General features: G+C 33.9%; 1 long non-coding RNA gene across 1 annotated transcript; it reads right to left on the bottom strand.

The window, feature by feature from the left end:
* Nucleotides 1–23,456: 23,456 nt before the first annotated feature.
* Nucleotides 23,457–25,594, bottom strand: LOC128675379 (uncharacterized). Its single transcript, XR_008405270.2, has 2 exons — nucleotides 25,201–25,594; nucleotides 23,457–24,916 (listed from the first exon to the last, which is right to left on the bottom strand). It is a non-coding gene; the product is annotated as an uncharacterized LOC128675379 (long non-coding RNA).
* Nucleotides 25,595–26,227: the final 633 nt, after the last annotated feature.

Genomic DNA, 26,227 nt, shown 5'->3' with positions numbered 1-26,227 from the left:
TAAATGCTTAATAAATTAAACTTAAGATGCAATGTAATCTAGATATGGTAATTAAGACTATACTAGACAATTATGAGATCCAGAGTTTCTTTTGATTGACAAACGATCATGTGACCAACCATAGTATAGATTCATGTATTATTTTTATGTGATTATTTGTATGAAATATTCGGTTTCAGCATATGTCAAGGAATAAAATCTGACACCAGTAAAACACTCGAAGTAGCAACTAAAACACTCGAAAAGAAAGTTAGGAAGTGTTTAATAATCTCTGTTTTGTTTTATAGGTGTATAATAAATAATTATGAAGTACTTACGTAGTCTGTACACGTGTCCATCATATTATGGTACATACCGCGTAGTAAACCATTGTTTTATGGTTTGTTTGTCTGTATTACATCATGAGTAAAGACATATAATGTTGCGATGCGTGTCAATTTATTTTGTGATGTATTTGACAGATCTTCACAAGTATATGTAAGTTATAAACGTGAATATGTTTATTCATTACTAACGGCTCGCCCCGGCTTCGCTCGGCTTAAATCATAACAACCGTACCAAATTTCATAAAAAAACGGCGTAGTAATTTTTGAGTTTATTCATTACTACAAACAAAAATTCAAAACTTTCCACTTTATAATATTAGTATGGATTAAAAAAGGACAGTGTCACGTCTTAAATGGTAGGGTCAAATTTAACTGTATTTTGGAAGTATTTTGGTAGACTTGTAATTAAATAGTAATACGTTGCTAGCCTACCTATGAGAAGAATCCCCATTCCTAATTCTTCCTATAAATAAATAAATATATTAGGACAAATCACACAGATAAATATATTAGGACAAATCACACAGATTGAGCTAGCCCCAATGTAAGTTCTATACTTGTGTTATGGGATACTAACTCAACGATACTATATTTTATAACAAATACATATATAGATAAACATCCAAGACCCGGGCTAATCAGAAAAAGATCATTTTCCATCATGACCCGACCGGGGATCGACCCCGGGACCTCTCGGTTCAGAGGCAAGCACTTTACCACTGCGCCGCCGAGGTCGTCAAATTGGTAGTGATTCCTTGATTAACTTTTACAATCTGCGCGGGATGACAAGCAGTTGGTTACACTGAAGGCAAGTTTAATAGGCTTCTTTTCCAACTGGTTCAATATCTATTTTCTAATGTCAAAAAACATTTTATATGGAACTTGTACAACATTGCTATTCTGTCACAATTTTGGAATCAAATGCAATCATATTTAATAAAGTACCTACGTTTATAAGTACCATTCGTATATAATATAAGGTACTTGTACTTATATACTTTAATCAGATAATCTACAAAAGTATAATCGTAAATTGTTCATTACAACTGATGATTCAAAGTGACATTTAATTATCGTGTTTTATTAATTAAATACTTAAATTTATGCATTTTATTTTTCATCCAGTCAAGTAGCCGATCGCATGTATTTTAGGGCAGCACATGTAACCTTCTACGTCAGAATCGTCTGAGAGATTCCCAAAATGGCGACGTGACATCTCAAAACAATATATCGTGAGTTATTCTTGCGTACGCGCACGTCCACGCCATAAAATTGACGTTGCCTGACGTGCGGACTTGTTGCAGCAGCATTCACTGAACGTCACTAAAACCTAAAGGGAAAGGGCGAACTGTCTAAATTAAAAACAAGGTTTAAAAAATAATACAATAAAACAAATAAAATCCTATAATCTACTATTACACTAATAACTTTCGTTGAAAAAAAGCCTAACAGATGGATTAAAATTGTCGTCTTTTATTGAACATTCTTGATCCTTTCCGTCTTATTATGAACATACAATTTAGTATATCAGTATCTCATTACTGAATATCACGTCGAGATATACGACGAGGTAAAAATAAAATAACTGACTCCCGGAGAATCCTGAAAAGTTCGAGTCTGAAACTTTCTGAAATCTCGCAAAATTAAACGCTGCAACACTAAATAAAGGCTTCCTCCTTAAAGGAGAGAGTGCAGGACATTTTATTTATTTCATTGCACAGCAATAATAAACCCAAAAATCATTCACTCCTCTATTAGTTGCATAAAAACAATTCCCTATTCATGTAACGCCACCGTAATTTGAAATATCCATAACAGGACACCGGAGATGGCCCACAGAGCTAACAGATTCTGATTGGTTGCGTAATGCCACGTGTGACCTTGACTGCCACGCGCCGATAATTACGTTGTTGTATGACTAACTATGTGATAAATAGACTGTTTGCATTATGTAAAAACTGACGATAATTCACGCAGGCAACAGTCAAAAAGAAATAAGAAAAGGCTTAATCAGAGCGGTAGTTAGACAGTTTTGTTTTTGGTAGAAGATTTATTCGTGAATAATTGAAGAATGAAGTCCGTTAGTGCTAAGAGCTCAGTCACCGGCTCAACGGATGGGTGACCAAAAATAGGATGACCGTTGGGAAGTTCAGTTTTTACTCGAACCCTCCCTGTAGTTCGACTGGTAAAATGTAGTCACTGGACAGGGAAAAAGCTGAAATTTCAAACGTACTTTCGAACAATGTATCCAACCGACATAATAACGAGAAAAAAATGATAATTATATAATTTTTGTGTGCATAAACGTGCACAATTATTCTAATTATAGCCGAGGACGTCAATTTATTCATATAATATAAATAATAGTATATAGATATAGTGATATAGGCGCATACACGTGCGGAGCGGGGTGTTTTGGCATTCATCTATTTGTGACTCTAATCACTTTCCATTTCATTCAGGTTACGATCATCCTTATTTATGTCGTACACATTTATTGATTTAGAAAAACATTTATTACAATATTTTCTCACCTCATGTTCGCTGTTTTGACGACCTCGGTGGCGCAGTGGTAAAGTGCTTGCCTCTGAACCGTGAGGTCCCGGGTTCGATCCCCGGTCGGGACATGTTGGAAAATGTTTTTTTTTCTGATTGGCCCAGGCCAATCAGAAAAAAAAAACATTTTAAATAAACATTTTTTTGTTTATCTATATATGTATTTGTTATAAAATACAGTATCGTATAGTTAGTATCCCATAACACAAGTTTCGAACTTACTTTGGGGCTAGCTCAATCTGTGTGATTTGTCCTAATGTATTTATTTATATAAAATACAATAAAGTTTAACGTAAAATAACCAATCAAAGATTCGGCTGTGATTTTACATCCTTGAAAAAAGGTTGTTAAGTATTTTTTTTTACTTCAAGTTATTATTTTTCATTCAAAATTAACAAAAAAAAACATGAAAATAGTGATTACCTTTTACAATCGATAATGTATTATCTTGTATAAATACTTTTTAATGTGGAGTCCGATAACATTTTCTTAATTGAATTAATATTATATAATATTTGAATATTACCTTACAGGGCGTGATGATGTAACGAGATAATAACACAAGTTAAGTGGCATAAACTCCCGTGCATATAACCTTGAGAATATTACACTCCTTTTTTGTCGTATGATTCTACGATTTACGAGACTCCAAGGCTGTGGCCATTAAAGCCCATCTTTCGCGCCCACACAAAATATAATATTTTCAAAAACATTAACCATAGAAACATACAAAGGTATGTTTATGTAAACAAGCGGTGGGCGAGAAGGTATGGCGCGACACGTGGCCTGCCCACGCGCAGGGACAGTCGGGAACAAAAGTATTTGACAACAATAATCTCGGTAACTTTTCTTTATTATATTCTAATATCTATTTTGAAGAATAGGTAACAAATAAATCAAGGCAGTTACTTGTAAATCAAATCATTTAATAAACACAGGTTTGAGATAGGAAGTTGGTGGCGCCACTGCGCACGTTATTTGTCGGGTCCGTGTAAACAAATCATAAAAAATATCTCCAGAAAAAATATAATAAATTTGAGTGTACTATCCTGCTTATAAGTGAAGTAATCAATAGTGACTGTGTTATCCAAGGGAACTTTTAAAGATAAGTGACTAAATTGTATCATAATAAATACGGACTAACAGTACTGCAATTTAAAGACTTTGTGCTTTAAGACATTTGTAATCTTGTTTTAAAATAGTTGATATTGGAGGCATATAACATAAATGACGTTATAAATTTGTCAACCTAATAAATTTTAGTGGGACAGTGCTAAAAACCATGAAAATACTATAATAAATTCCGTTATCTAATTCAAATATTTCACACCCATAATAATATTGAACACAAAGACTCACACCAGCTTACAGCATGCTTAAGGTATGCTTAAAGCATGCTTAAAGCAAACATTAAGCATTGCGATTTCAGAGCCATCTATACTTGACTTGGAAAGTTATATAGGTCGGTAAAATAGCAGTGGAAGGAAGATTAAAACCGCAAATTCGACATATGACGTCAACTGCAAATTAGCATTGCGGTAGCGGACTATGCTGTAGACTCCGAGAGTCTAGGTTCGAATCTCAATCACCAATGAAAAATTTTTGTATTTAAAGAGATTAATTATTGAAAGAATACATACAAATTTTATAAGTATAATGGATAATGTAACAGTAAGAAAGAAATTACATAAATCAATATCTGAGACGGACTTGACGACACTAATTCACTGCCATAATAATAGTAATTTATTAAACTCGACAATAATCATGGATTCAACTATGCACAGCTTACAAAATATGACTACGAATTATGATGCATCTTATATTGATGACCTTAAAGTTGAAATAGAAAGCATGAAGGAAAAACTAACAATTGCGGATAAAGAAATTGAGAACCTCAATCTACAAAATAACAAATTAGATCAAAAAATACAAGAACAAGATAAAAAAATTGAATTACTAAAAAAACTCGCAACGGATAATGCTGCTAACAATAAACAAATCTCAACACCAATAAGTAAGAAAATATTAAAAATTAGAATGAGAACACCAAGGATATCCCCATTGCACTTGGACAGAAGCGTTTGTGCAAATACCATCAGTTCATTAAGAAATTACTATGAAATTAATCAAACTCCTAATATTAAAACGATTAGCTCTTTAAACACGGAAGATAAACATATGATAAAAAAATTAAATATTAACGAGAAGGAATCCGATGGTGGGACTATTGATTTTGGAGTAACAGCAAGCAAATTGAAGCAGAGGACACTAAAAAAAGTCATCATCGTATCGGATGAACAAGGACGCGGCCTTCGAGATAAACTTCAAAATCTGCTAGGGACTGAATATTTAGTGTTTTGCTATTCTAAGCCAGGTGCGACAGCAGGCAGCATCTTAAACAATTATTTAATGGCTGACCTTAAGCAACTTACCAAAAATGATGTTGTTATATTTGCAGGGGGAATAAATGACAAAAACCCATTTAACTTACAGTTAGATATAAGTAAATGGCTTAATTCTTTATCCAATACAAATGTAATTATTAGTGAAATTCCTTATAACTTCCACTTAAATGAAAAGAAAATTAACTATACATTGCAATTTATTTGTAAAAATAATAGAAATGTAGTGTTTATGGATATGGACTATAGTAGAATATTACCTAGTAGAAAGCATTTTGCCTTAAATCTTTCTAGATCTTTACTCAGAGAAATATTACGCATGGGTTATAAAGCAAACATAGAAATGTATAATAAAAAGGTGATCTCACAGGAAAATATTCCTTGTAGTTGCCACAGAAAAATGTATAAGAATCAAATGACTCAGACTGACTTAGTTAATAAGATTGACAAATGTTACAATATATCTTCTAATAATTCTAATATGATTGATAATAATGATCTAAATATTAACAATGACAATTCCAATAATAATAATAAAATAAATGACATATCTTCTGGTGATAAACTTAATTGTAATAATAATAATTTATTTCGTGACTAATTATTTATATATTATGCACCAAAATTTGAATGGGTTGATCAGTAAATCTGATTTATTACTAGTTTGTTTGGATGAGCTAGCTTGTGAAGGTAAATATATTGATATACTATGTATAACTGAACATAATATGATTAAAGGGGATGAACTCAGTCTAGTATTAAGTGATTTTAAGTTAGCATCAAGTTTTATGAGAAAATCTCGAGATGGTGGTTCTTGTATACTAGTCAGGGGCTCACATAGATATTCAGAAATCAAAGAATTTATAAATATCTCAATTCCAAATATATTTGAATGTTCTGCGATAGAATTGCTTGATCACAATACAATTATAATCTGTATCTACAGGAGTCCAGATAATAAGAACCATATATTGGATACTTTTTTTGATAAATTCAATTCAATTCTGGAAAAGCGTAAACAGAAATGCAAGGTCATTATATGTGGTGACTTTAATATAGACGTATTGCAAAGAAATAAACAAACAAATACTTTTCGTAATTTAATATACTCCCATGACCTCAAATTTGAATTTGAAGAAGCTACTCGTTTATCTAGTGGAAAGTGTATAGATAATATTATACATAATACAAATCGCTCCAAGAGTGAGTTACGTGATTTTGCATTATCAGACCATTCAGCTCAGATATTGAAGTTTTCTATCAGAAAAAGTTGTTGCTTTAAAATCTGGTATAGAATAAAACGAGATTTTTCTAAATATAATCGGTCAATTTTTATTAAATACATCGGTCAATTAAGCTTTTTGAGTACTTACGAGTCAAACGACCCAAATGTAGCATTAAACGAATTTTATGACTTATTTAAATTAATATATGACCTTTGTTTCCCACTGATTCGAATGAAACAATGTACCCAAAAGCGACCTAGATGGATAAGTAAAGGTATTAAGATTTGTAGCAAACGTAAACGAAGTTTACTGTGGAATTATAGAAAGAATCCAACAAGAGAGAATGCAACCGTTCTACGAGCCTATACAAAACGTTTTAAACGTATAATTATGTTGACACAAAAATCTCAAAATGATTATTATATACGACAATCGAAAAATAAAAGTAAAGCCACTTGGAACATTATAAATCAGAATAAAACTAACTTCCCGAAAGAGAATATTGAGGAAATACACGTAGACAACAAAATAATTACGGATCCCATGCTAATAGCAAATGCATTCAATGATTACTTTATTAATGTAACAAAACCGGATGAAAATATGGGTAATAATTATAATAATACAAGTATAAAATTTAACAATTTAAATACAATTTTTTTGACTCCAACAATTCCGATTGATATTTATGAAATAATTATGACATTAAAAAATACTAATTGTACCGGATTCGACCAGATATGTACCATGGTTATCAAAGATGTCGCTCACATCATTAGCGCAGTACTAAGCCACGTTATCAATATTATTATACAAAAAGGTGAATTTCCAAATAAACTAAAAATATCATTAGTAAGACCTTTATTTAAGAAAAATGAAAAATATCTGGTAAGCAATTATAGACCATTAGCTTTAGGATCGATCTTTTCCAAAATTATTGAAAAGGTAATAAACAAGCAATTTTATGATTTTTTTGAGTCGAATGATGTATTCTCACAGCAGCAATATGGGTTTAGACCTAATAAATCTATAAACCTTGCTATTTACGACTTTTTATACAAAACAATGACTGAAGTTGATAAAAGGAGGCCCTGTATAGGATTGTTTATGGACATGTCATTGGCGTTCGATCGTGTCGACCATAGTATTCTGTTGGATAAGTTATATCATTATGGTATTAGAGGCAATGCTTACCAACTTATCAAATCTTATCTCACAGATAGACAACAAATAACGCAAATTGACAGAATTTGTGTGAGGACAAAAACGGAGTCAAAATATTACTCTGATTGCAGAAAGGTTCCTAGAGGTGTCCCACAGGGTAGTGTTTTGGGCCCATTGCTGTTTTTGATTTATATCAATGATCTCCCTCTAATAACAAAACACCATGTTACACTCTTTGCGGACGATAGCACTATATTATTTAAAAGTGATAATATTGAAAGCACAAATTCGGAAATCATACATACCTTGACATTAATAACTAATTGGCTGAATAATAATAAATTAAAATTAAATATTAACAAGACTAAATTAATAAATTTTAAACAGAGACATAAGAATAATAAAAAAATTGACATTCCATTCCTTAATCAAAATATCTCTGAAATTGAAGTTACCAAATTCCTAGGACTGTATATTGACAATAAATTAAATTGGAAATCACAAATCGATTATCTGTGCAAACGTTTGAGACAATTCTCTTATGCTCTCTTTAGACTTCAAAAAATAGTTAATCTTAATACTGTTCTTACGGCTTATCACGCCTACGTCAATTCAACATTACGATATGGTGTTATGTTCTGGGGTAATGCCACTGAAAAAGAATTTATTTTCAAGGCTCAAAAACGTTGCATCCGATCTATTTTCCAACTCCAACAAACAGACACGTGCGTGCCATTTTTTAAAAAATTTAAGTTATTAACATTACCCTGCATGTATATATTTGAGTGTGCTGTTTTTGTGCATACACACAAAGATAAATTCTCGTTTTATACGCGGGCTCGTAATAATTCAACCAAAATAGCGTTAGCTGTCTGTAATACAGCTTTGATGCATAAAAGCGTATTTAGAAGAGCACCTGAAATATACAATAACTTACCTAACTCTTTAAAATCAGCAAGTTTAAAAATATTTAAGAAAGACCTTCATAAGCTACTTGTTGAGAAATGTTATTACAAACTAGAGGATTTCTTGGAGGACAAGCTCTAAGTTTCTGAGTACATTACATTTAACTTGATTATTTTAAATAATGTTGTCTTTTATATTTTGTACGCCACTAGGCAGAATACAGAGCACTTTCTATGTTTATTAACAACACTTTTATACCTGTATTTACAAATAAATATTTTTGATTTGATTTGATTTGATTTGTACATTAGTAACAGTTAACTAATTAAATTATTATCTTAATCAACTCTTATATCATAATAAATAAATAAATATATTAGGACAAAATTACACAGATTGAGCTAGCCCCAAAGTAAGTTCTAGACTTGTGTTATGGGATACTAACTCAACGATACTATATTTTATAACAAATACATATATAGATAAACATCCAAGACCCGGGCCAATCAGAAAAAGATCATTTTCTATCATGATCCGACCGGGGATCGAACCCGGGACCTCTCGGTTCAGTGGCAAGCACTTTACCACTACGCCACCGAGGTCGTCAAATATATATAATATCTTATATCAAATCTTATTAAAATCTTATATCAAAAATACTATAACTGAGCAAGGCTTAATTTTTAGACACAACTTATAAGGAACAAAATTTCAAGAAAAAAATGTTATTATTAGATTATATTCATATTGGGTTAGTAACCAATACTTACTTTAAACTATGTTAATATGATACATTTTAATAAATAATTAGGTTTTTATTTAAAAACTTGGATTTCAATAAACCCACCGATAAAAAGGTGATTCTCATCAGAATACTCTGGGGTATCTTCAGGATATTTGGGAGTACACTACAGTCGTACTTACCAACATGAAAGCGCAACACTTTCTTGTTGCGACTCTAGACGTTATGTGTTAGAGGAAATTAAATAATCTATTTTCATCAGTCCTATTTTAATGTAACGTTGTGTCAGCACATAACGTCCAAGAGGAACGTGTGACTACAGGGTCGATGCAATTATAATTATTAATAGTATATAAGTGTTAAGTAAAACAAAGATTTCATATTCACCGGTGTCGCTGGTATTATTTACCACAAGAACAACTGAGATTGTGGACCCAATATTTCTCATCGTAGCAGAACCTGTCCGCGCCTTACTCCGCGAACATGCCAGACACATAATATTTCGACTAAAATTTTCGTTTCAGTTGCGACTGTACTTAACGTGGACGATGCATCCACAGTTATATTTTAACGGCTATTGAATAAAAAGCAACCAAGTTGTCTGTCAAATGTCGAAAGTTACGAAGTCAAGTGTCGGGTTACTATTACTATGAAATATAAAAAGGATAAAGGTACATGCAATGGAATAATGAGCTATTTGACAAGATCTATTCGAATCTAATATTATATCTAGAATTCATAATATTTTTTTCCATCATAAATAATAAATAAATATATCAGGACAAATCACACAGATTGAGCTAGCCCCAAAGTAAGTTCTAGACTTGTGTTATAAGATATTAACTCAACGATACTATATTTTATAAATATACATATATAGATAAACATCTAAGACCCGGGCCAATCAGAAAAATATCATTTTCCATCTTGACCCGATCGGGAATCGAACATGGGACCTCTCGATTCAGAGGCTTCGCCACCGAGGTTGTCAATGTCATATTTATATATTCCGAACCCTAAATCAATAATACAAACTTGCCATTAAGTTTTGCCTAGTACGATGTTTCGTATATTGCTGTAGTTTCGCTATTTGATAACCATCGTAAGAGTAAGCACTTTTTCAAGAGAAAAGTTATAATTTAGTTAAAGTAACCAAGGATCAAGTATCTCGAAGTAACAAAATATCAGTTCGTTAACGACGAATGCAAATATAGGAACTTTGAACTTCGAAAGTTGTGAAAGCACCTCGCGAGCAGAAACCCCTCCATGATTTAGCACCACGGTGACACTGCGACTTTTTGAGTGGGCCCCGAGATCAATTGACCCACGTGTCAGCGTTTCTTAAACGTCCGATTACCCCCAACATTTGTGACCACGACAATTCCATCAGCTTTCTTACATAAAAACAATCATCAAAATTGATATTTTAGATTGCAAGACATTCTTGTGACCGTGTGTGGATGTGGTACGAGGCGAAAATGGTTTAAGAAGCCTTGGTAGTCGTTGGCAAAATAAACAAGCGAGTATATTACTTTTTAAAGGGACATATAATACAACTGAGAAGATGCGAGCACAATACACGACTCAAACCCAATATTAGGCAATAAGACGGCCATTATCCACCACTACACATTGCAGGGAAATTATACTGGCGTCGTTGATCCCAAAATAACCTCCTATGATATGAAAGTTCTAATGCAACCGAAAATAAATATTCTAAGAAGCAACTTCGCTGATAACAGTATTCATTTCCTATAACAGATACAGGAATAATTACAATTTCTTTGTATTACACTTTGATCTAAAATCGACGAGTGAACTCTTACACATCTAAAATAAACTTTACAACAACTGAGCAAGTTTTAAATTGCTTTAAATAGAACACGAACAATAACAACTGTAAATAAATAGCCCCTTTTGATGTAAGTGTGGTAAACAAGTTTCCGAAAACAGTTGTATTTGGAGATGGGAGTAGAAAAAATATTTGTGCTTCGATCAGGTGGGGAGAAGTTAGCTCGTTTTGTAATGATACTTCGGTGTTTTTGTCTCCGGAACCCGCGTAGGGTTGGCACAAGCTACTATTTATATATAGAATAGGACAGATATGTGGTCACGCTTTGCATAAACCTGTAAATTATATAGGGAACAAAAGTCTGGCCATGCAGTTCCTGCCTAATCCTAGAGTTCCCGTCTGATCCTAGCAGAAAGGGCAAACCCAAAAGATGCTGGCTTGATAGTCAAGGAGGATATGCATGCAGATGTACGCATGGATCTTTTTGCTACAGTAATAAAGAAGAAGAATAAGAGTTTGCAATAAATTTGGATAAGTTGATGTGCTGTTGGTTGAATAATTGGTGAACTTAACGCCAATTGGCGTAACCTACTATACCAGTTGCCTCCGATCATGCGTAAAGTTATAACTCGAAGCATTTTATTTAGAAATTAGACCTTCACCGCCACTTTTTCACCACTGCTGAGAAGAAATGCCGAAAAAAAAAACTCTTTTAAACAATGTTGGTCTCTTAAATAAAGGAAACCATATGATTTCGGTTAACATTATAATTTATTCGATAGATACCGCCAAGTTGCCAACCCCGAAGGTAATGAAAGGAAATGAGGAAAGTAGAAGTTTTCGCCGGCGGAACAAATGTACCTCGCTCGGGAATTTATGTCTTGTTTATCGGACCTTGCTTCTTTCGAAGTAAGCTGATTGTCCAGGATATACTCCTCGGTACATTAGTAACACTATTTTCATATTGTGTTACTTGTGAACAGTTTGAAATCAAAATCCTTGAAGAAAATGATGCGAAGAAGTTTAAATATAAATGAATATATATTTACAAATCACATAGATAGTCCACAATCATTTTCGATCTTGACCTGACCGGTGATATCCAGTGTAGCATTCTAGCATGATGACCATTACAGAAGTCGTCAAGTTGATTGCTTCTTCTGCGCTTTGGAAGTAAGGAGACAGTAGACTTCGTTGTAAGTAAATAACGCCTGTCACGTCATGACGTCAATAAAGATTTATTACATCCAATATTTGGTCAAAAAGTAAACAAATTGCAAGATACAGTTTAGTTAATGCTAAATAAAGGCGTATAAAATAGACAGTATCGAGATCGCTGGAATAGAACTCGCTTCCCGAAGGCTCAAGGGCCGGCACTAAACCGGTCCGGCTAGAAAAGGTCAGCGGTGTGGTTATTCACAAACTGGACACGATATTGGGACGGCCGCGTGTCCAGTGAATATAAAGCAAGTAAATCTTTTCTTTTCGGGAACATGGAAAAAAATTTTTTTCGTATCATCTGGACACGATGGGATTTTAGGCACGTTTGATTGAAGATTATATCAACTGAGTTTATAAATCTGTTTGTTTTTAGTGAGTCAACAACAAAAAATATCACTAATTTTCTCTATGTATTGGGCATACAGAATTTCCAAGAAAATTTAACTGAAGAGTCCAGGTACAGACTACAAATACATTTATGCAACCAATATTCATTTTTAATAATTTAAAAAATGTCAATCTAACATACGACGCATTCATACACACGGGCAAAGAAAACCAGTAATTTACATTTCTATTGAAAACGCGTGTATAAATCCCCGTGTCCAGTTACAGAATAACCTCGGTGCGGTGTGCCAGATAGACAAACATCAATGTTTGTTTGTAGATGGACCCGTTCGTGAAGAGATACTTTGAAAACGGTGGTTGCTTGCCGGGGGGTTCATTAAATTAACGTTTTAATGGAAAAATAACATTTTGTACATGCAATGATACAACAACATAGATACAGAAGCTATCGATCAGCCTCTCAAATGAAATATTCATATTGGGCGGTCTCGACATGCCAATACGATTGGCCGGGTTCGCTGCGCCTTGTTTTGAACAGAACATTTGTTCAAAAACATAAATTACAACGATAAAATTATGTTTTTGAACAAAACGCTGCGACACAAGCATCGCTTAGTGCAGAGTCCACAGTCCAACTTATAAATTGTAAATCTAACTACTAAAATGATTCTGTCAATTATTGTATTTTTTACTTTTGTGAATAAAGTTATTATATTATTATTATTATAAGTTCTGCAGAAAATTCCAGTAACAGTATATACGTAGTATCACCGGTGCAAACATATCTGTAGCTTTTGGAGCATCACACTTGTTTAACTAATTTATAATCTTTTTTTTAATCAATGTTCTGTTCAAAACGTGACGCAGCGGACCCGCCTATAGATACACAGTTGTTTTTAAACTTTTCTTGATATCTCACTTTTTAGTCGTTGAAAAAATTGAGATATGTGAGAGTATATCGAATTCTATTTCACTTAATAAGTATTTGGATGGTGCAAATACATAAATGTGTATTTACATCATGAAATTTGGACGGTACCAGATACCTAACGGTACTAGAAGCGGTGGTGGTGTAATGGTTAAGACGCCCGCCTGTGGATCGAAAGGTCCCAGGTTCGAATCCTACTCGTGCCACATGAGTTTGTATACCAGTCTGACTCGTGTATAGTAGTTTTCATCGACCACCAATTGCTTCCGGTGAAGGAAAACATCGTGAGGAAACCTGCACACTGGTTGATTCTTATTAACTTGTGTGTGAAATGGAGAAGGCAATGGCAAACCACACAATTAATAATGCATGAAAGTTGTTGTGTGTGTTTCATTGCACGTAATGACCACGACCCTCAGCCATGAGGAATACGACTATAAAGAAGAAGATCCCTAACGGATTTTAGATAAAGATCTTTAAACACTCGAGCAAAAGGCCTGTAGACTGTTAAAAATCACATTTTTATAACGCAGGGCTATTTAAATACCTACTTTATTAGCGTAGCTATAACAAAGAACCGATATGCTTCAATTTAGCCACAGACCCAGGAATCCTATTTCTTACACAGTTATTATTTTAATCGAAATCATAATCATGCATCTAAAGCATATCTAACAGTTAAGTAAAAGTATCGCAACGCTACAACATAACAGACAGATAAACAACCCTCCTTTCGGGTCGGAGGTTAACGAAATTACGCGAAGCCACGCGCCGAAGCAATCAGAATATACTGTTATACCGCAGCTTTCCTCCGGCGCCACTTACAAGAATATATAGAAAGGCTAGGTAGGGGAGACAGGGGTCATGATGGCAACAAATATTTTAGTCATAGTTTCTAAATAATTTAACAAAAAAATATTTGCAACGTTATACATTATGATCATCAAAGTTTTCGAGGAATGCTCTTTTAAATACTTCAATCATTTTCTTAATGCTAATTTATTTTTATACACTTAATACGACTTCTAATCGAGTGCGTAATTTATCACTTACATGATAATTTTATTTAATTCGCAATCTGACACGGCAATAGTCGAACACACACAACAAAGTGGTACTTCACGATGTTAGGCCGTGACCGTGATGTGTCATTTTAACGCACATACCTACATACGAGTATACACGGGCATATCCACGTACTTATGCGCTAAAATTCCATACATACAATTGTGCTGCGTCCATATCCGTCACACAGTCACATCCGTCACATTATTATTTGTTGTTGATTATTATTTACTTAGCCTATTTTGTGTCCCACAAAGGCTGGGCAACGGCCTCCACTTTCTGCTTCCATAATAACTGTCGATACTATGCCAATACCCAACATTCTGCCAAGAAGCACTAGATGTCGACACAAAATAGGTTAATAAAATAATCTTTGCATTTAATACATTAGACCACCTTTGTATAATACAGCCCCATTCCCCTCAATGCCTATAGAAAGGCTGACGAGATCAGCCCCGGGCGACACGGTTTCCAAGATAGCCGGCGCCAGCCATAGAGATAAATTACGGTATATAGAGGGAAGCCGAATTGTCTATGCTCTGTTATTGCGATTGAGGTAATGGAAAAGTAGATAATCAGATGGCGTTAGAATATGTAGTGTATGTTTGTCTGTTGAATTTTTATCGTATAACTATTCGTGCTAACTAATATTATAAATGCTAAAAAAAATTTGTTTGTTACCTTTATTTACGTTACGTTACCTTCACGCTTTATCTACCAATTTTCTTAAAATTTTGTATACGTACGGAAAAGGACATAGGTTACCTTTCATCCTGGAAAAATCACTAGTCCCGTGGGAATAGTATTAAGCAAAAGCTAGTATCAAGCAAGCCCCTAGAGTGAATTAACCTGAAAACTAAATTTCATTGTACTATAATATTTTCTGGGGAACTAATAGCTATAATAGAGTGGACCCCGGGTGAAACTAATAGTCTACAGCATAATATAAAAATAGCCAATCTTTATGCACGGCTTAGTGGAGCTAGGCCGGCAAGCTTTCACACCTACGGCGAGAGCAATCAGCCTACCATCAACTTTTACAGAACTATTCCAATGCAACTCAGTTCAATTTAGGAACCTAAAATGAATCGAATTCATACAAAAAATTAAGTCGATGGTACGAATTTGCGATGCAGTTCAGTCGTAAAGTGAATCGCGTTAAGAGATGATGGTAAGCCCCAGAAATAACATGTCTAATAACTTTTATTATCAACTAGCTGATTGGCGTGTGGTCCCGTTCTCGAATAAGACCACCTCTCGTAATGTAGTAATCATTTTTACGCGAACCCTGGGTTTTGGGGCGTCACAGCTCCTAATATTACCGGGAAACGCGATGATTTGACAGAATTGATTTCGAATAAAACTGGTGTTTTTTTTATTACAAAGATTTAGGGGTTATTTAAATTATAAAGTTCAGTCATTACAGCGTGTATGTGCTTGTAATCGTAACGTTACATACATTTTGTTTCCAACTGTATGTTGCAAGTTAGTGCCCCGCATAGTCCTCTCTCATCCCCGCGTGTCTGCGCATTCGGGGCTGTAACGCCGCAAATCCCAGGGTAAGTGTAAAAACGAAACTACAATTTTAAAAATTTTGTGTCAATCTGTGATTTTGTCAACCCTCCTTGGGAATCATCCTACAACATTGAGATGATAAGGAGTGAGGAGCAGAATATGACCATATTCTAGGACGGAACCACACACCACAGTAGAATCACGTAAAAATGCCTTGTCCCACGTGAATATCACTTTCTTTCTCTGATTGAACAACAGCTGATGATGTCTGATGACACAAATATAATTTTACTAGTTAGTTACTATAAGCATCGGTATGTATTATTACCATAACATACAAGAAACCCTTCGCCTTTTATTCCCTTTTGGTTGAAATTAATCTAAAAACATACAAAACAACATCATATTTGTGAAATTTGATTCACTCATGAACCCAAAACAAATAAGTACAAACCAAACAATAAATTATGAACCTTTTATAGCATATATTTCCGTAGGCATGTAACTTCACCCCAATAAATACGTGACTTTAAGAGCACGTATCGTGTATTATACGAAGTTTTAAGGGCGCATTAAAATTGATGAAATATCTGAGTTTTGAACGATAATAATAATAATCCGTGTTTATTGTGATTCCTCCGCTAAATGAGGAAGGGAGGCCGTGAATACAGATAAGACGGGTTGACACTCACACCGTACTGTAATGTAACTATTACCGGCACTACTTATAGGATAAAAAAAAAGTGTTTTTACATAATTTTTACTTCTGAAACACCATATTTTTTTACGTCATGCATTGGCCAAACCTGACATGTACAAAATTTCAGCTCAATCAGATGAAGATATCTGCCTCAAAATGAAGTTGTAATCCCATCCGAGCAAATTTATGATCATTATTGTGCAGTGTTTCGTTTGGTTTCCTTTGATTGATACTCGAGGAGATCGATTTCCTCACAATTCCAGAATTTCTCAATTTTACTCACTTATACCGGCTCTGGCTCAGGGAGTCCAAATTGGATCTTGGCCTCCGAAACGAAAGAGAGCCATTGTCTTCTTTATTTCGTTATGTATTGCCAATTAACAACTCCCAATTTAACGCTCCCAATTTAAATTTAACGCTGTTGGTTTCTTTAATAAATAAATAAATATTTAAATTAACTACATGCTTTATAAGGTTTAGTACTTCTAAAGCAATAAATAGGTAGATCGCATACAGGATACCGGGTTGTCTACGTGTCAAGACCCTTTTTTCACCTACATGGTAACCTTTGTTTTGCTATAACACAAGGATGGCTTGTAATACAGTTAAAGAAATTATCCGTAGACCGTAAATATGTAAATGTAACAAAAATATCGAAGGACTCTCGATTCTCTAATATAACTTGCTCTTAACTTCATTGGTTTTTATTTAGGATAATAAAATCGGAGAATATAAACAATCGGTGTGAATGCAACCCGCTCAGGTGCGTACGCATAAACATTGGTATGAACCTAAGTGGATTCGGCTATGGTACATGTAGGGGCAAGAAACGTGATTCTACAATTTATTTTTATTTAAAAAGAATAGTACAAGTATAACATGTATCCTTTGAAGCGTAGAAGCTCCTATATAATGCCATATGAGCAGCGTATGAGGAAAAGTAACTTAAAGATTTGTCAAAAAATACACTGCACAAACGGAATCTATATTAACGGTAGGTACCTATAGGTGACTAATTTTTTTCTAATTACAAAATTAGAATATCATAATGTATACAAGGGTCTACATTTTTTTTATATAAAACAACATAGTGGTGAGATTACATGGCCTTCGATCTCAAAGATAATTTCAAATAATAATTTATATGCCTAAGTACAAATGAAAAATTATTGTATTGATGCATATGAGAAGCAAATTACTTATAACTAATTTTATAGGTTTATCGTCATCGTAAGGACATCGTCCCTATAGCATTATGTATTTATTTATATTATGTTTCAAGTGAACATCATCGACCGTTTTATATAAACTTCAATTCAATTCTGCAACGGTAAAAGTTAACTGACATGTACACAACATCTGGGCCAATCTTTACAATTGAGAGTTCAATCCTCCGTTACATTACCATTGCAGAGCAAACGATATAATACTCGTACGTTGCTAACAAATAGCATTCAATGCAAACAGACCCTTTGCAAACACATTACACGTGTCACAGAAATACATACGGCAAAAATGTGTGGAGGGGACGAACGGTAAGTGCGATAAATTTTATCTAAGGGACTGTTTCACCGTTGGCTGATAAAGTAACGGACAGTTTGTGTAACATATCGAACAGACAGCGTTAAAAATGTGTTTCACAAGGATAGGACTATCTGGCTAATTGCATCATGCAGACTTATCTGGCGGTTAGTTTATCTGTCTGATTACAGAAAGATCTTTCGAAAGTGGTGTAACAAGCCCTAAATCTTATAAATAAGTACGTGGATTTTTTTTCAATTATCTTTTCGCAAATGTTAGTAGACTATTGTAAAAACTTCTACTAACCTCTAATCTAAAGAACCTGGTGTGTACCAACAGAGAGAAGGCTGTTGTTCTCTCTGTTGGCACACACCAGGTGCTATTAATTAAGTTACTAAAATAATCTTAAGAACATTGTTACTAACATTTACTACGGATTCTGTCCATAATGAAAAATATTTATTTCTTTATTTTTTTTATCCTCTTGTTTATCGTTATTTTATTAGAATAAATTATGTGAAACTCTCTGCCTCATCTGTCTCAATAAGGTTTGCTCTTTCTGCCAGGACATACTAGTAAATTATTGTTTACAAAATACATCAGAAGTTAGGTCAAGTGAATTGCGCCAAGCATTCATTTACCGCAAACCTTTTTAATAATCATTAATCATCTCACAAAAAAAATCTATTTCTGGGATCCATCTCACTATTTTTTGCAAAATTGAAATTTTTTTATGGATTGCAAAATAAAGCAACTCCGCAATATTCCTAACTCGAAGTCCTATCCTAATTGTATTTGGTCCGGCTGTTTGCTTTAACAATCAATATCCGGGTAACCGGCGAACCCCGATTCAGAAAATACACTATTTATAAAACGTATAATATTCATGGAACAAACATTATCATTATATGAAAAATCCTGAAAATGCAGCCAAGATTCTTGTCCAGGTTGTACGTTTGGTAGACTGGCCACTGGTAAAAGAATTTCACAATGAAAGAAAAAGAGAAAATCAAATCTTTGATTCTTAATTTAAATATTTTTTCACAGAATGACAGAAGCGATTCCCGCCGATTGTCTTTATCATGTACCTTAAATATGTTATTTATATTGTTATATGGTATATTTCACTATCACGTTTCTCATTCATTTATTATCGACCAACTAAATGGTGAATTCTCCTTCAAACCCAACAATTGATGTTGACTCAAAGCCGATTGATGGGTTTTATTGTCTGGAAATACAGACAGAGCTTACGGAGTGATGACATCCCATAACCGACCAGATGCATGCAAATTGTGAAGTATGAGAACTACCAATAATTACTTGTAAAGGTAGGGTATGCCAAGTTATTGTTAAGTTTTCTTAAAACATTTTTCAGAGCTTATTATCATTGCCACTCGGAAACTCCGAGAAGGGGAATAAAAAAAATACGAAAGTATAAAAACAAACTTGGCAAGAGTTGTTAAAAAGAAAACGGAACTTGAAAAGTTGGAGTTTTTTTTTTAATTACTCGTGAATATTTCATGTTAAGGAGTTTAGCAGGCGTCGGCAAATCCATTGCTCTTCAAATTTAGCCCCTCCAAAGTTGTTCCAACTCTTACGCTATTCATTTTTTATCGAGCATCTAATGGCGGGAAATCTTAATCCTGCCGACCAAATGAGACATGATAAATAAAAGACGCCTCGCTGTAAAAATTGCTAATAGTTTGTGCCTACCTAATTATAATTAAAACTAGCCATTGCCAACGGCTCCACCGCGTATCCTACGTCACTCTTTGGCTCTTCAACTATCTCCACACCAACAATTACCTCAAACCAATGCTCCGTTTTGACAAAAACTCGTTTATAAATAATATTATGATGTCATTGTAGGTTAACATTTATTTATTATAATTTTCAACACATTTTTGTTGTGAAATAAAGAATTGAATTGACTAGATCTGCAGATCTCTAGCATTCGTTTTTTTTTATTTTTGGCAATTTGTCTAAGTGGAAATGCTAGTAGTTTGTAGCCTGAAGAATGATATTGTTTTCTATGAACATGATCTCTACTTGATTCATTTCTCTCTGAAAATAATTATACGTAATTATTAAATCGAAAAATAAACAAGGCATTTGCCAAATTGGATCGCGTCTTAACTTTCTTGTCTGTCCATCTCTCGGGAGCGGGAGCTCTCAGCCCTATTCCATTAAGGCGCAGCTTCCACCTGTCATCACATCAAATATTAAGAAAAATGGCCGATCAACATTTCTTTCGTCGGGAAAGTCTCGCGGGCATGATTGTTACTTCATGAATTGAACATATTTGTTTATATAGACTTAACCACGTACCCCACATAACCTACTAGGTCAGTCAGCCTTTCAGTACACAGGTACTGAAAGGCTGACTGACCTAGTTCGAATCTTGCTCGAGTCAATAACAAGAATAGTAAAGATAGAAAGAAGTTGATAGTTTTCTTGTGTTTTCTTAGTAATCATGTTCTAAGGAATAAATTATATGTATATTAAGACAAGAACTGGTTCCGGTGAAGGAAAACATCGCGAGGAAATCTCACTATATACTCATAAGTATGTGCCTGGCTACTGCTCCATGGTGATATTAAAGGTCATCTTAAATCTCGTCCTCTCATAGTAATTCTGACATCAGTGTTAGAATAATGTAATTAAAAAAAATATCATAATAACAATGGAAATTTAAATGTTAATATTTCTAGACTTAGCTAAGTACAATCGTTTTTAGGATTTCAAAGCTTTTAAGGTGCCACGCCCACATTGTAATAGCATTATTTATATATTTTACCTAAAAATATTTTCGCGATGTTCGAGCAAAGCTTCGAGAGCTTTCACTTTTAAGCGCCTTTGAGCTCTACATAGATAAAGATGTTTCCCGAAAGTATTTGAGGATATATGAGGATTTACTGCGTAAGGTGATTATGTGCTTTAAATAGATCTATTGAATCGAAATGTATTCAAAGAATTGCAGAAAATAATGTAATTAATTCGTTAAAAATAGAAAATAATATATGTATTTTTTTCTTGACTTAGTAACATTTGTGAGCAAGCTTGTATGAAATGTTTTCCACCAAAATCTTACAAGACTTTATATTAAACTAGCGGCCCCTCCCGACTTCGCTCTGTTAATACCATAATAAATTATAAGTACACATAACCACCCTCAGGTATTACCCTATCGATTGAAAGAACCCGCATCAAAATCCGTTGCGTAATTTTAAAGATTCAAGAATAGGAGCAGACAGCGGGAAGCGACTTTGTTTTATAAATACTATGTAGTTGACACACATAACATTACACTAAAACGCCTAGTCGTAAATATTGGCAAATATATAATTCGTTGCAAATGTTATTTCTTTATACATATTAAAAAGGTATTTAAATTAAATACCTGAATAGCCGGGTCCTCGCTGAGTTATTTGCCTCGGTCGAGGCAACCCCAGGCGATGCCTCGCCTGGGCGTGCCTCACTACTTGGCAAGGTCCTCTTATTTAATTGTTATAAATACCTTTTCTCGATAATCTATTTATATATGTATATTTAAAAAAAACGGTAAGTGGACTATATCTGTCTGTATATAGGATATAATAATTATGCCGGGTCTTATGGGATTAATATAGAAGTCAAAACATTATTTTTAGGATCTTTGTCTTTCTGTCTGTCTGTCTGTATGTTTGCTCGCGCATCACGCAAAAATAACAGATTTTTTGCATAGTTGTATAGGTAGTGGATAGTCTAATTTACATTCTGGTATAGATTTCAGTGCAATACGTACACTATGCACTAAGCAACGTATCGACTCGGGATATGTCAAGAATAAGTTATGCGTACAAACGCGGGTGGAGCCGCGGGTAAAAGCTAGTAAAAACAAAGCCCTCTTACAGTTAATATGTATGGATTTTTCAATAACAATCACATTAATTCAATCCGCCAGTATAACCAAGATTTTCATATCTCCCTAAATATTAATTCCCGTTAATACCGCAGATGAAAATTGGAAAATAATATCGCATAATTAAACCGGTTCAGAGCGGTTGAATGTAGATTGCGCCGGTTTCCGTTGGCAACCAGTTTCAACCGGATTCTGGATCATTTCCGTTTTTGGCCAAAATTAATGGGGAACTATTTTTGTTGTCTGTATGTATTTAAACGTACTAGTTTTATATGAATTTGTGGCGTTTGGTTTGAGTTTATGATGAACAGACAGACAGACGTAGCAGGGGATTAATTTTTATAATATGTAAGGATGAAGGCGTTCGGTAAATGTTTTCTCCACGAACAGTACTTACATGCATGTACTGGTAAATAATTAAAAAGTTAAAGACATAAAGCAACTGAGGTAATGGCCCATGAAGCATTACGGTGTTGCCAACTTCTAATCATGGAGTGTTGTCATGTCGTAAACTTAATTTTACCTTCCACATGTTATGTGGTACTTAACTTGCACGACACTTACTTTCCTATCCCGAATTTTATACATATATACTTATAGTAGCTGCGCTCCGGGACTTCGCTCACGTGGAAAATTCCAGATAAATAGTACCCTAAGTGTTATTCCAGGTTAAATTCTACCCGTGTACCTTTCATAATAATCCGTCCAGTAGATTTCGCGTGAAAAAGTAACAAACATACAAACACATATCGCACTCCCAGAACAACAGTGCACTAAGTCAAAATATCTCATTTTTCAGAATCAACGAAAAACTGTTATCTCATGTTGTATTGAAGTAATTGACGGGGTTTTAAATGTTTAATGGAAAGACTGCAATACTAATTAGCATAGTTTATGTTCAATCAGCTAAAAACAGTAAAGAAAGCAAATAATATTAATTTTCGACTTAATTCACTGTTTTAGAACAATTGAACTATTTATTTTTAAATTATTTCGACTTACGCGCTTTTTATTGATTAAAGCTGAAATAGTGCACTATTATACTTTTGATATTTCTCTGCAACAGAATTTACAATAATGACATATTTATTTATTTTTTTGAGAGAGCCCCATTTAAAATCAAATAAAACAGCAAAATATACAAAAATCAGTGTAATCAAATAACAATTATGTATTTTTATTAAGTAATACTTAGGTTATACTTAATAAAAATACTTAATAATAACAAAAATATATTTTTTAAAATTGGTAACACAAATTGGCAACTCTGCTTAAACTTTTTCAAAGTCTTTAAGCTTAGGTACTGATATTTTGATAAAAAAAATATTAAAAAGGAAGCATACCTCTGCTTAAACTTAGCATATTTAACATAGGTAATAACAATAGGACTTAACCAGTCTTTCAATCTCTACGAATAATAGTTCAATCTACTAATATTTTTATAATAGTAGCACATAACAAGAAGCTTCAAGTCTACTTATTTACTTATCTTAACCAGTCTTCTGGATTAAAAAATATTTTTTATAACTTATGGTTAAAAATCACTCAGCTTTTAAAATACCATTACTAAGGATAAAAAAATAATCGAAAAGTAGTTAATAAAAATAACAATAACAAAAATATGGGAAATTTCGTTTCCAAGTAGAAATAATAGGAACTCAGCTGATGCTGTACTATTCTAAGCCTAAGGCAGTCTTATAATAGGAATCAACATAATTAGTAGGTATTATATTTTTTTCGATCAAATCCATAATATCTTTTTTTTTGTTTACGGACAGAGGTAGTTTTGTTGCACCGGAGCAAAGCTCTGGTCTCTGTACCGCCTGTACGATTTCGAACATAGACTTTTTTCAAGTCAGATTCCGCGAACGTTCGTTTTGTAGAAGAAAGCTAGTGGATGTTGCTTCTCTACGCGAAACTGTCTAATTTGTTGCAGGGTTTTGTTTTCTCTTTTTACATAATTTGGGTTCGCTCACTACCAGAATAGTGTCAGTTGTAGAAGATGTGGAGGGCGCGAAAGTTGGAGAAAAATTTGGATTCCCGTGAGTATTTGCTGTTAAAGGACCCGGTCTATTGGATTCGTCATCAGATGAGCTACTTGAACTGCTGGAGCTGGAGCTGGAGCTTGATGAATATGAGCTGGAGCCTGAACGACGAGCTCGATATTCTTTAAGGGATTACAGGACGATGAGATATATGTTTTTTTGATATAATAAAAGTAGGATCAGCGTCTGAGTCATCAACAAAATCATCATCGCTATGATCCGATGACGCAGGTACGAGTACCTCCTCACCCGATGTTTTATAAGCTAATGGAACAGATTCGGGTAACTCCGTTCCCGATGCAGCATAGACTAATGGAGTAGATATGGGTATCTCACTTCCTGGTGCTTCATAGGCGGATGGAGCAGATATGTGTACCTCCCATCCTGACGCTTCATAAACCGATGAAACAGATACAAGTACCTCACTCTCTAAAGCTTCATGGTTGATGAAATAGATACGGACACCTCCCTTTCTGAAACTTCCGTGGCTGATTCTACTCCACTAGTTTCCATGGCCTTTTCCAACAACATAAGCCCCCGATCTCTCATCATCTGTTACAAAAACAATAATTAATTAAAAATCCAACAACAGTGCATTATCTCAAAAATAAATTAATTTTATTATTTTAAACAAAAAATAACACAAATCTTAACTAATATTCTAAATATTTGTAATGTAAATAAAAATTTAAATAATTCTAATATTAATATTTGTTTTTTTTATGTAAATAGGACGCAATTAATATCTACCATTAATAGTGTATCATTTCTCTGATTTTCACTTTTTAAGAATAACACTGAACTATTTTGAAATAATTCAAATAAAATTAACTTACCTTCGTCAACAATAAAGTACTATTTTGATATAATCCAAAATTGTTGCACAAGCTTAATCACAAATATCGCATCAAAACGAAATAATCCGAAATAATTTTCTTACTCCATTCACCAACACTGTATTAATACTAAATAATTTGCTGTTGCGCAAACGTTGTACACTCCGTTCTCTTCGACTAACTAGTTGCAACTAGAAATAGTTCAATGTACGCGGGATGACTCCGGCGAAGTGTCGTCACCAACAGAGAGTTAGCGCGCCATCTGTTGGGTATTTTTGCAAATAGAAATAAGTCTGTCTTCGTGGTATACGCGTAAAAATTTTGCCTATTCGAATATATAATAAAGTCAATTTTGGAATTTTTCGACATAATGCAGTGTTGTTCTGGGAGTGCGATATATCCTCGCAAAATTTCGCATTTATAATATTAGTAGGATAGTATCACGTCTTCATCCCATCCGGTGTAGACAAAGCCTAGGTATTATGTTCAAAAACGATGAATTAGTATTCTTGTGTGGTAAATATATAAATTTCAGTTGTAAATAAATAAAACCTAGTCAAAATATTTCTTTTATCTATGTAGTCATACATAAAGATAATCTATGTAAAATCTGACGACCTGATCAAGTCTTTCCACTTATACCTTACACTACACTGGTAGAAATGCTCAGTTCCATGGTACTACCTCCAGGAATTCATAGAGAAATATGCGCGTTTTTATGCGTCGTGCAGACTTTTCGCGGGCCCGCGCATTGCTCGACAAGCCGAGCCGGGAAATCTGGGAATAAAGCCTGCTTTATATATAGATATTATGATTTTGCAACAAATTCGTAACACAAATATAGTGTTAATTGGTCAAGCGTGCTTTAACCGCCAACGACCGTTAACCTTCACATCTAGTTTGCTCTAAAACTACACAACTGATAACTTAATTAATTTAATACATAATATGTGTTTGCAAGTCCGTCACAAAGACTGAAAAGTAACTGAAATGAATGAATTTTATATTGAGGACTTTCTTTTAGGGG

This window comes from Plodia interpunctella, chromosome 14, assembly GCF_027563975.2.
Source record: "Plodia interpunctella isolate USDA-ARS_2022_Savannah chromosome 14, ilPloInte3.2, whole genome shotgun sequence".
NCBI lineage: Eukaryota > Metazoa > Arthropoda > Insecta > Lepidoptera > Pyralidae > Plodia > Plodia interpunctella.
This window is presented reverse-complemented; position numbering and strand designations above follow the sequence as displayed.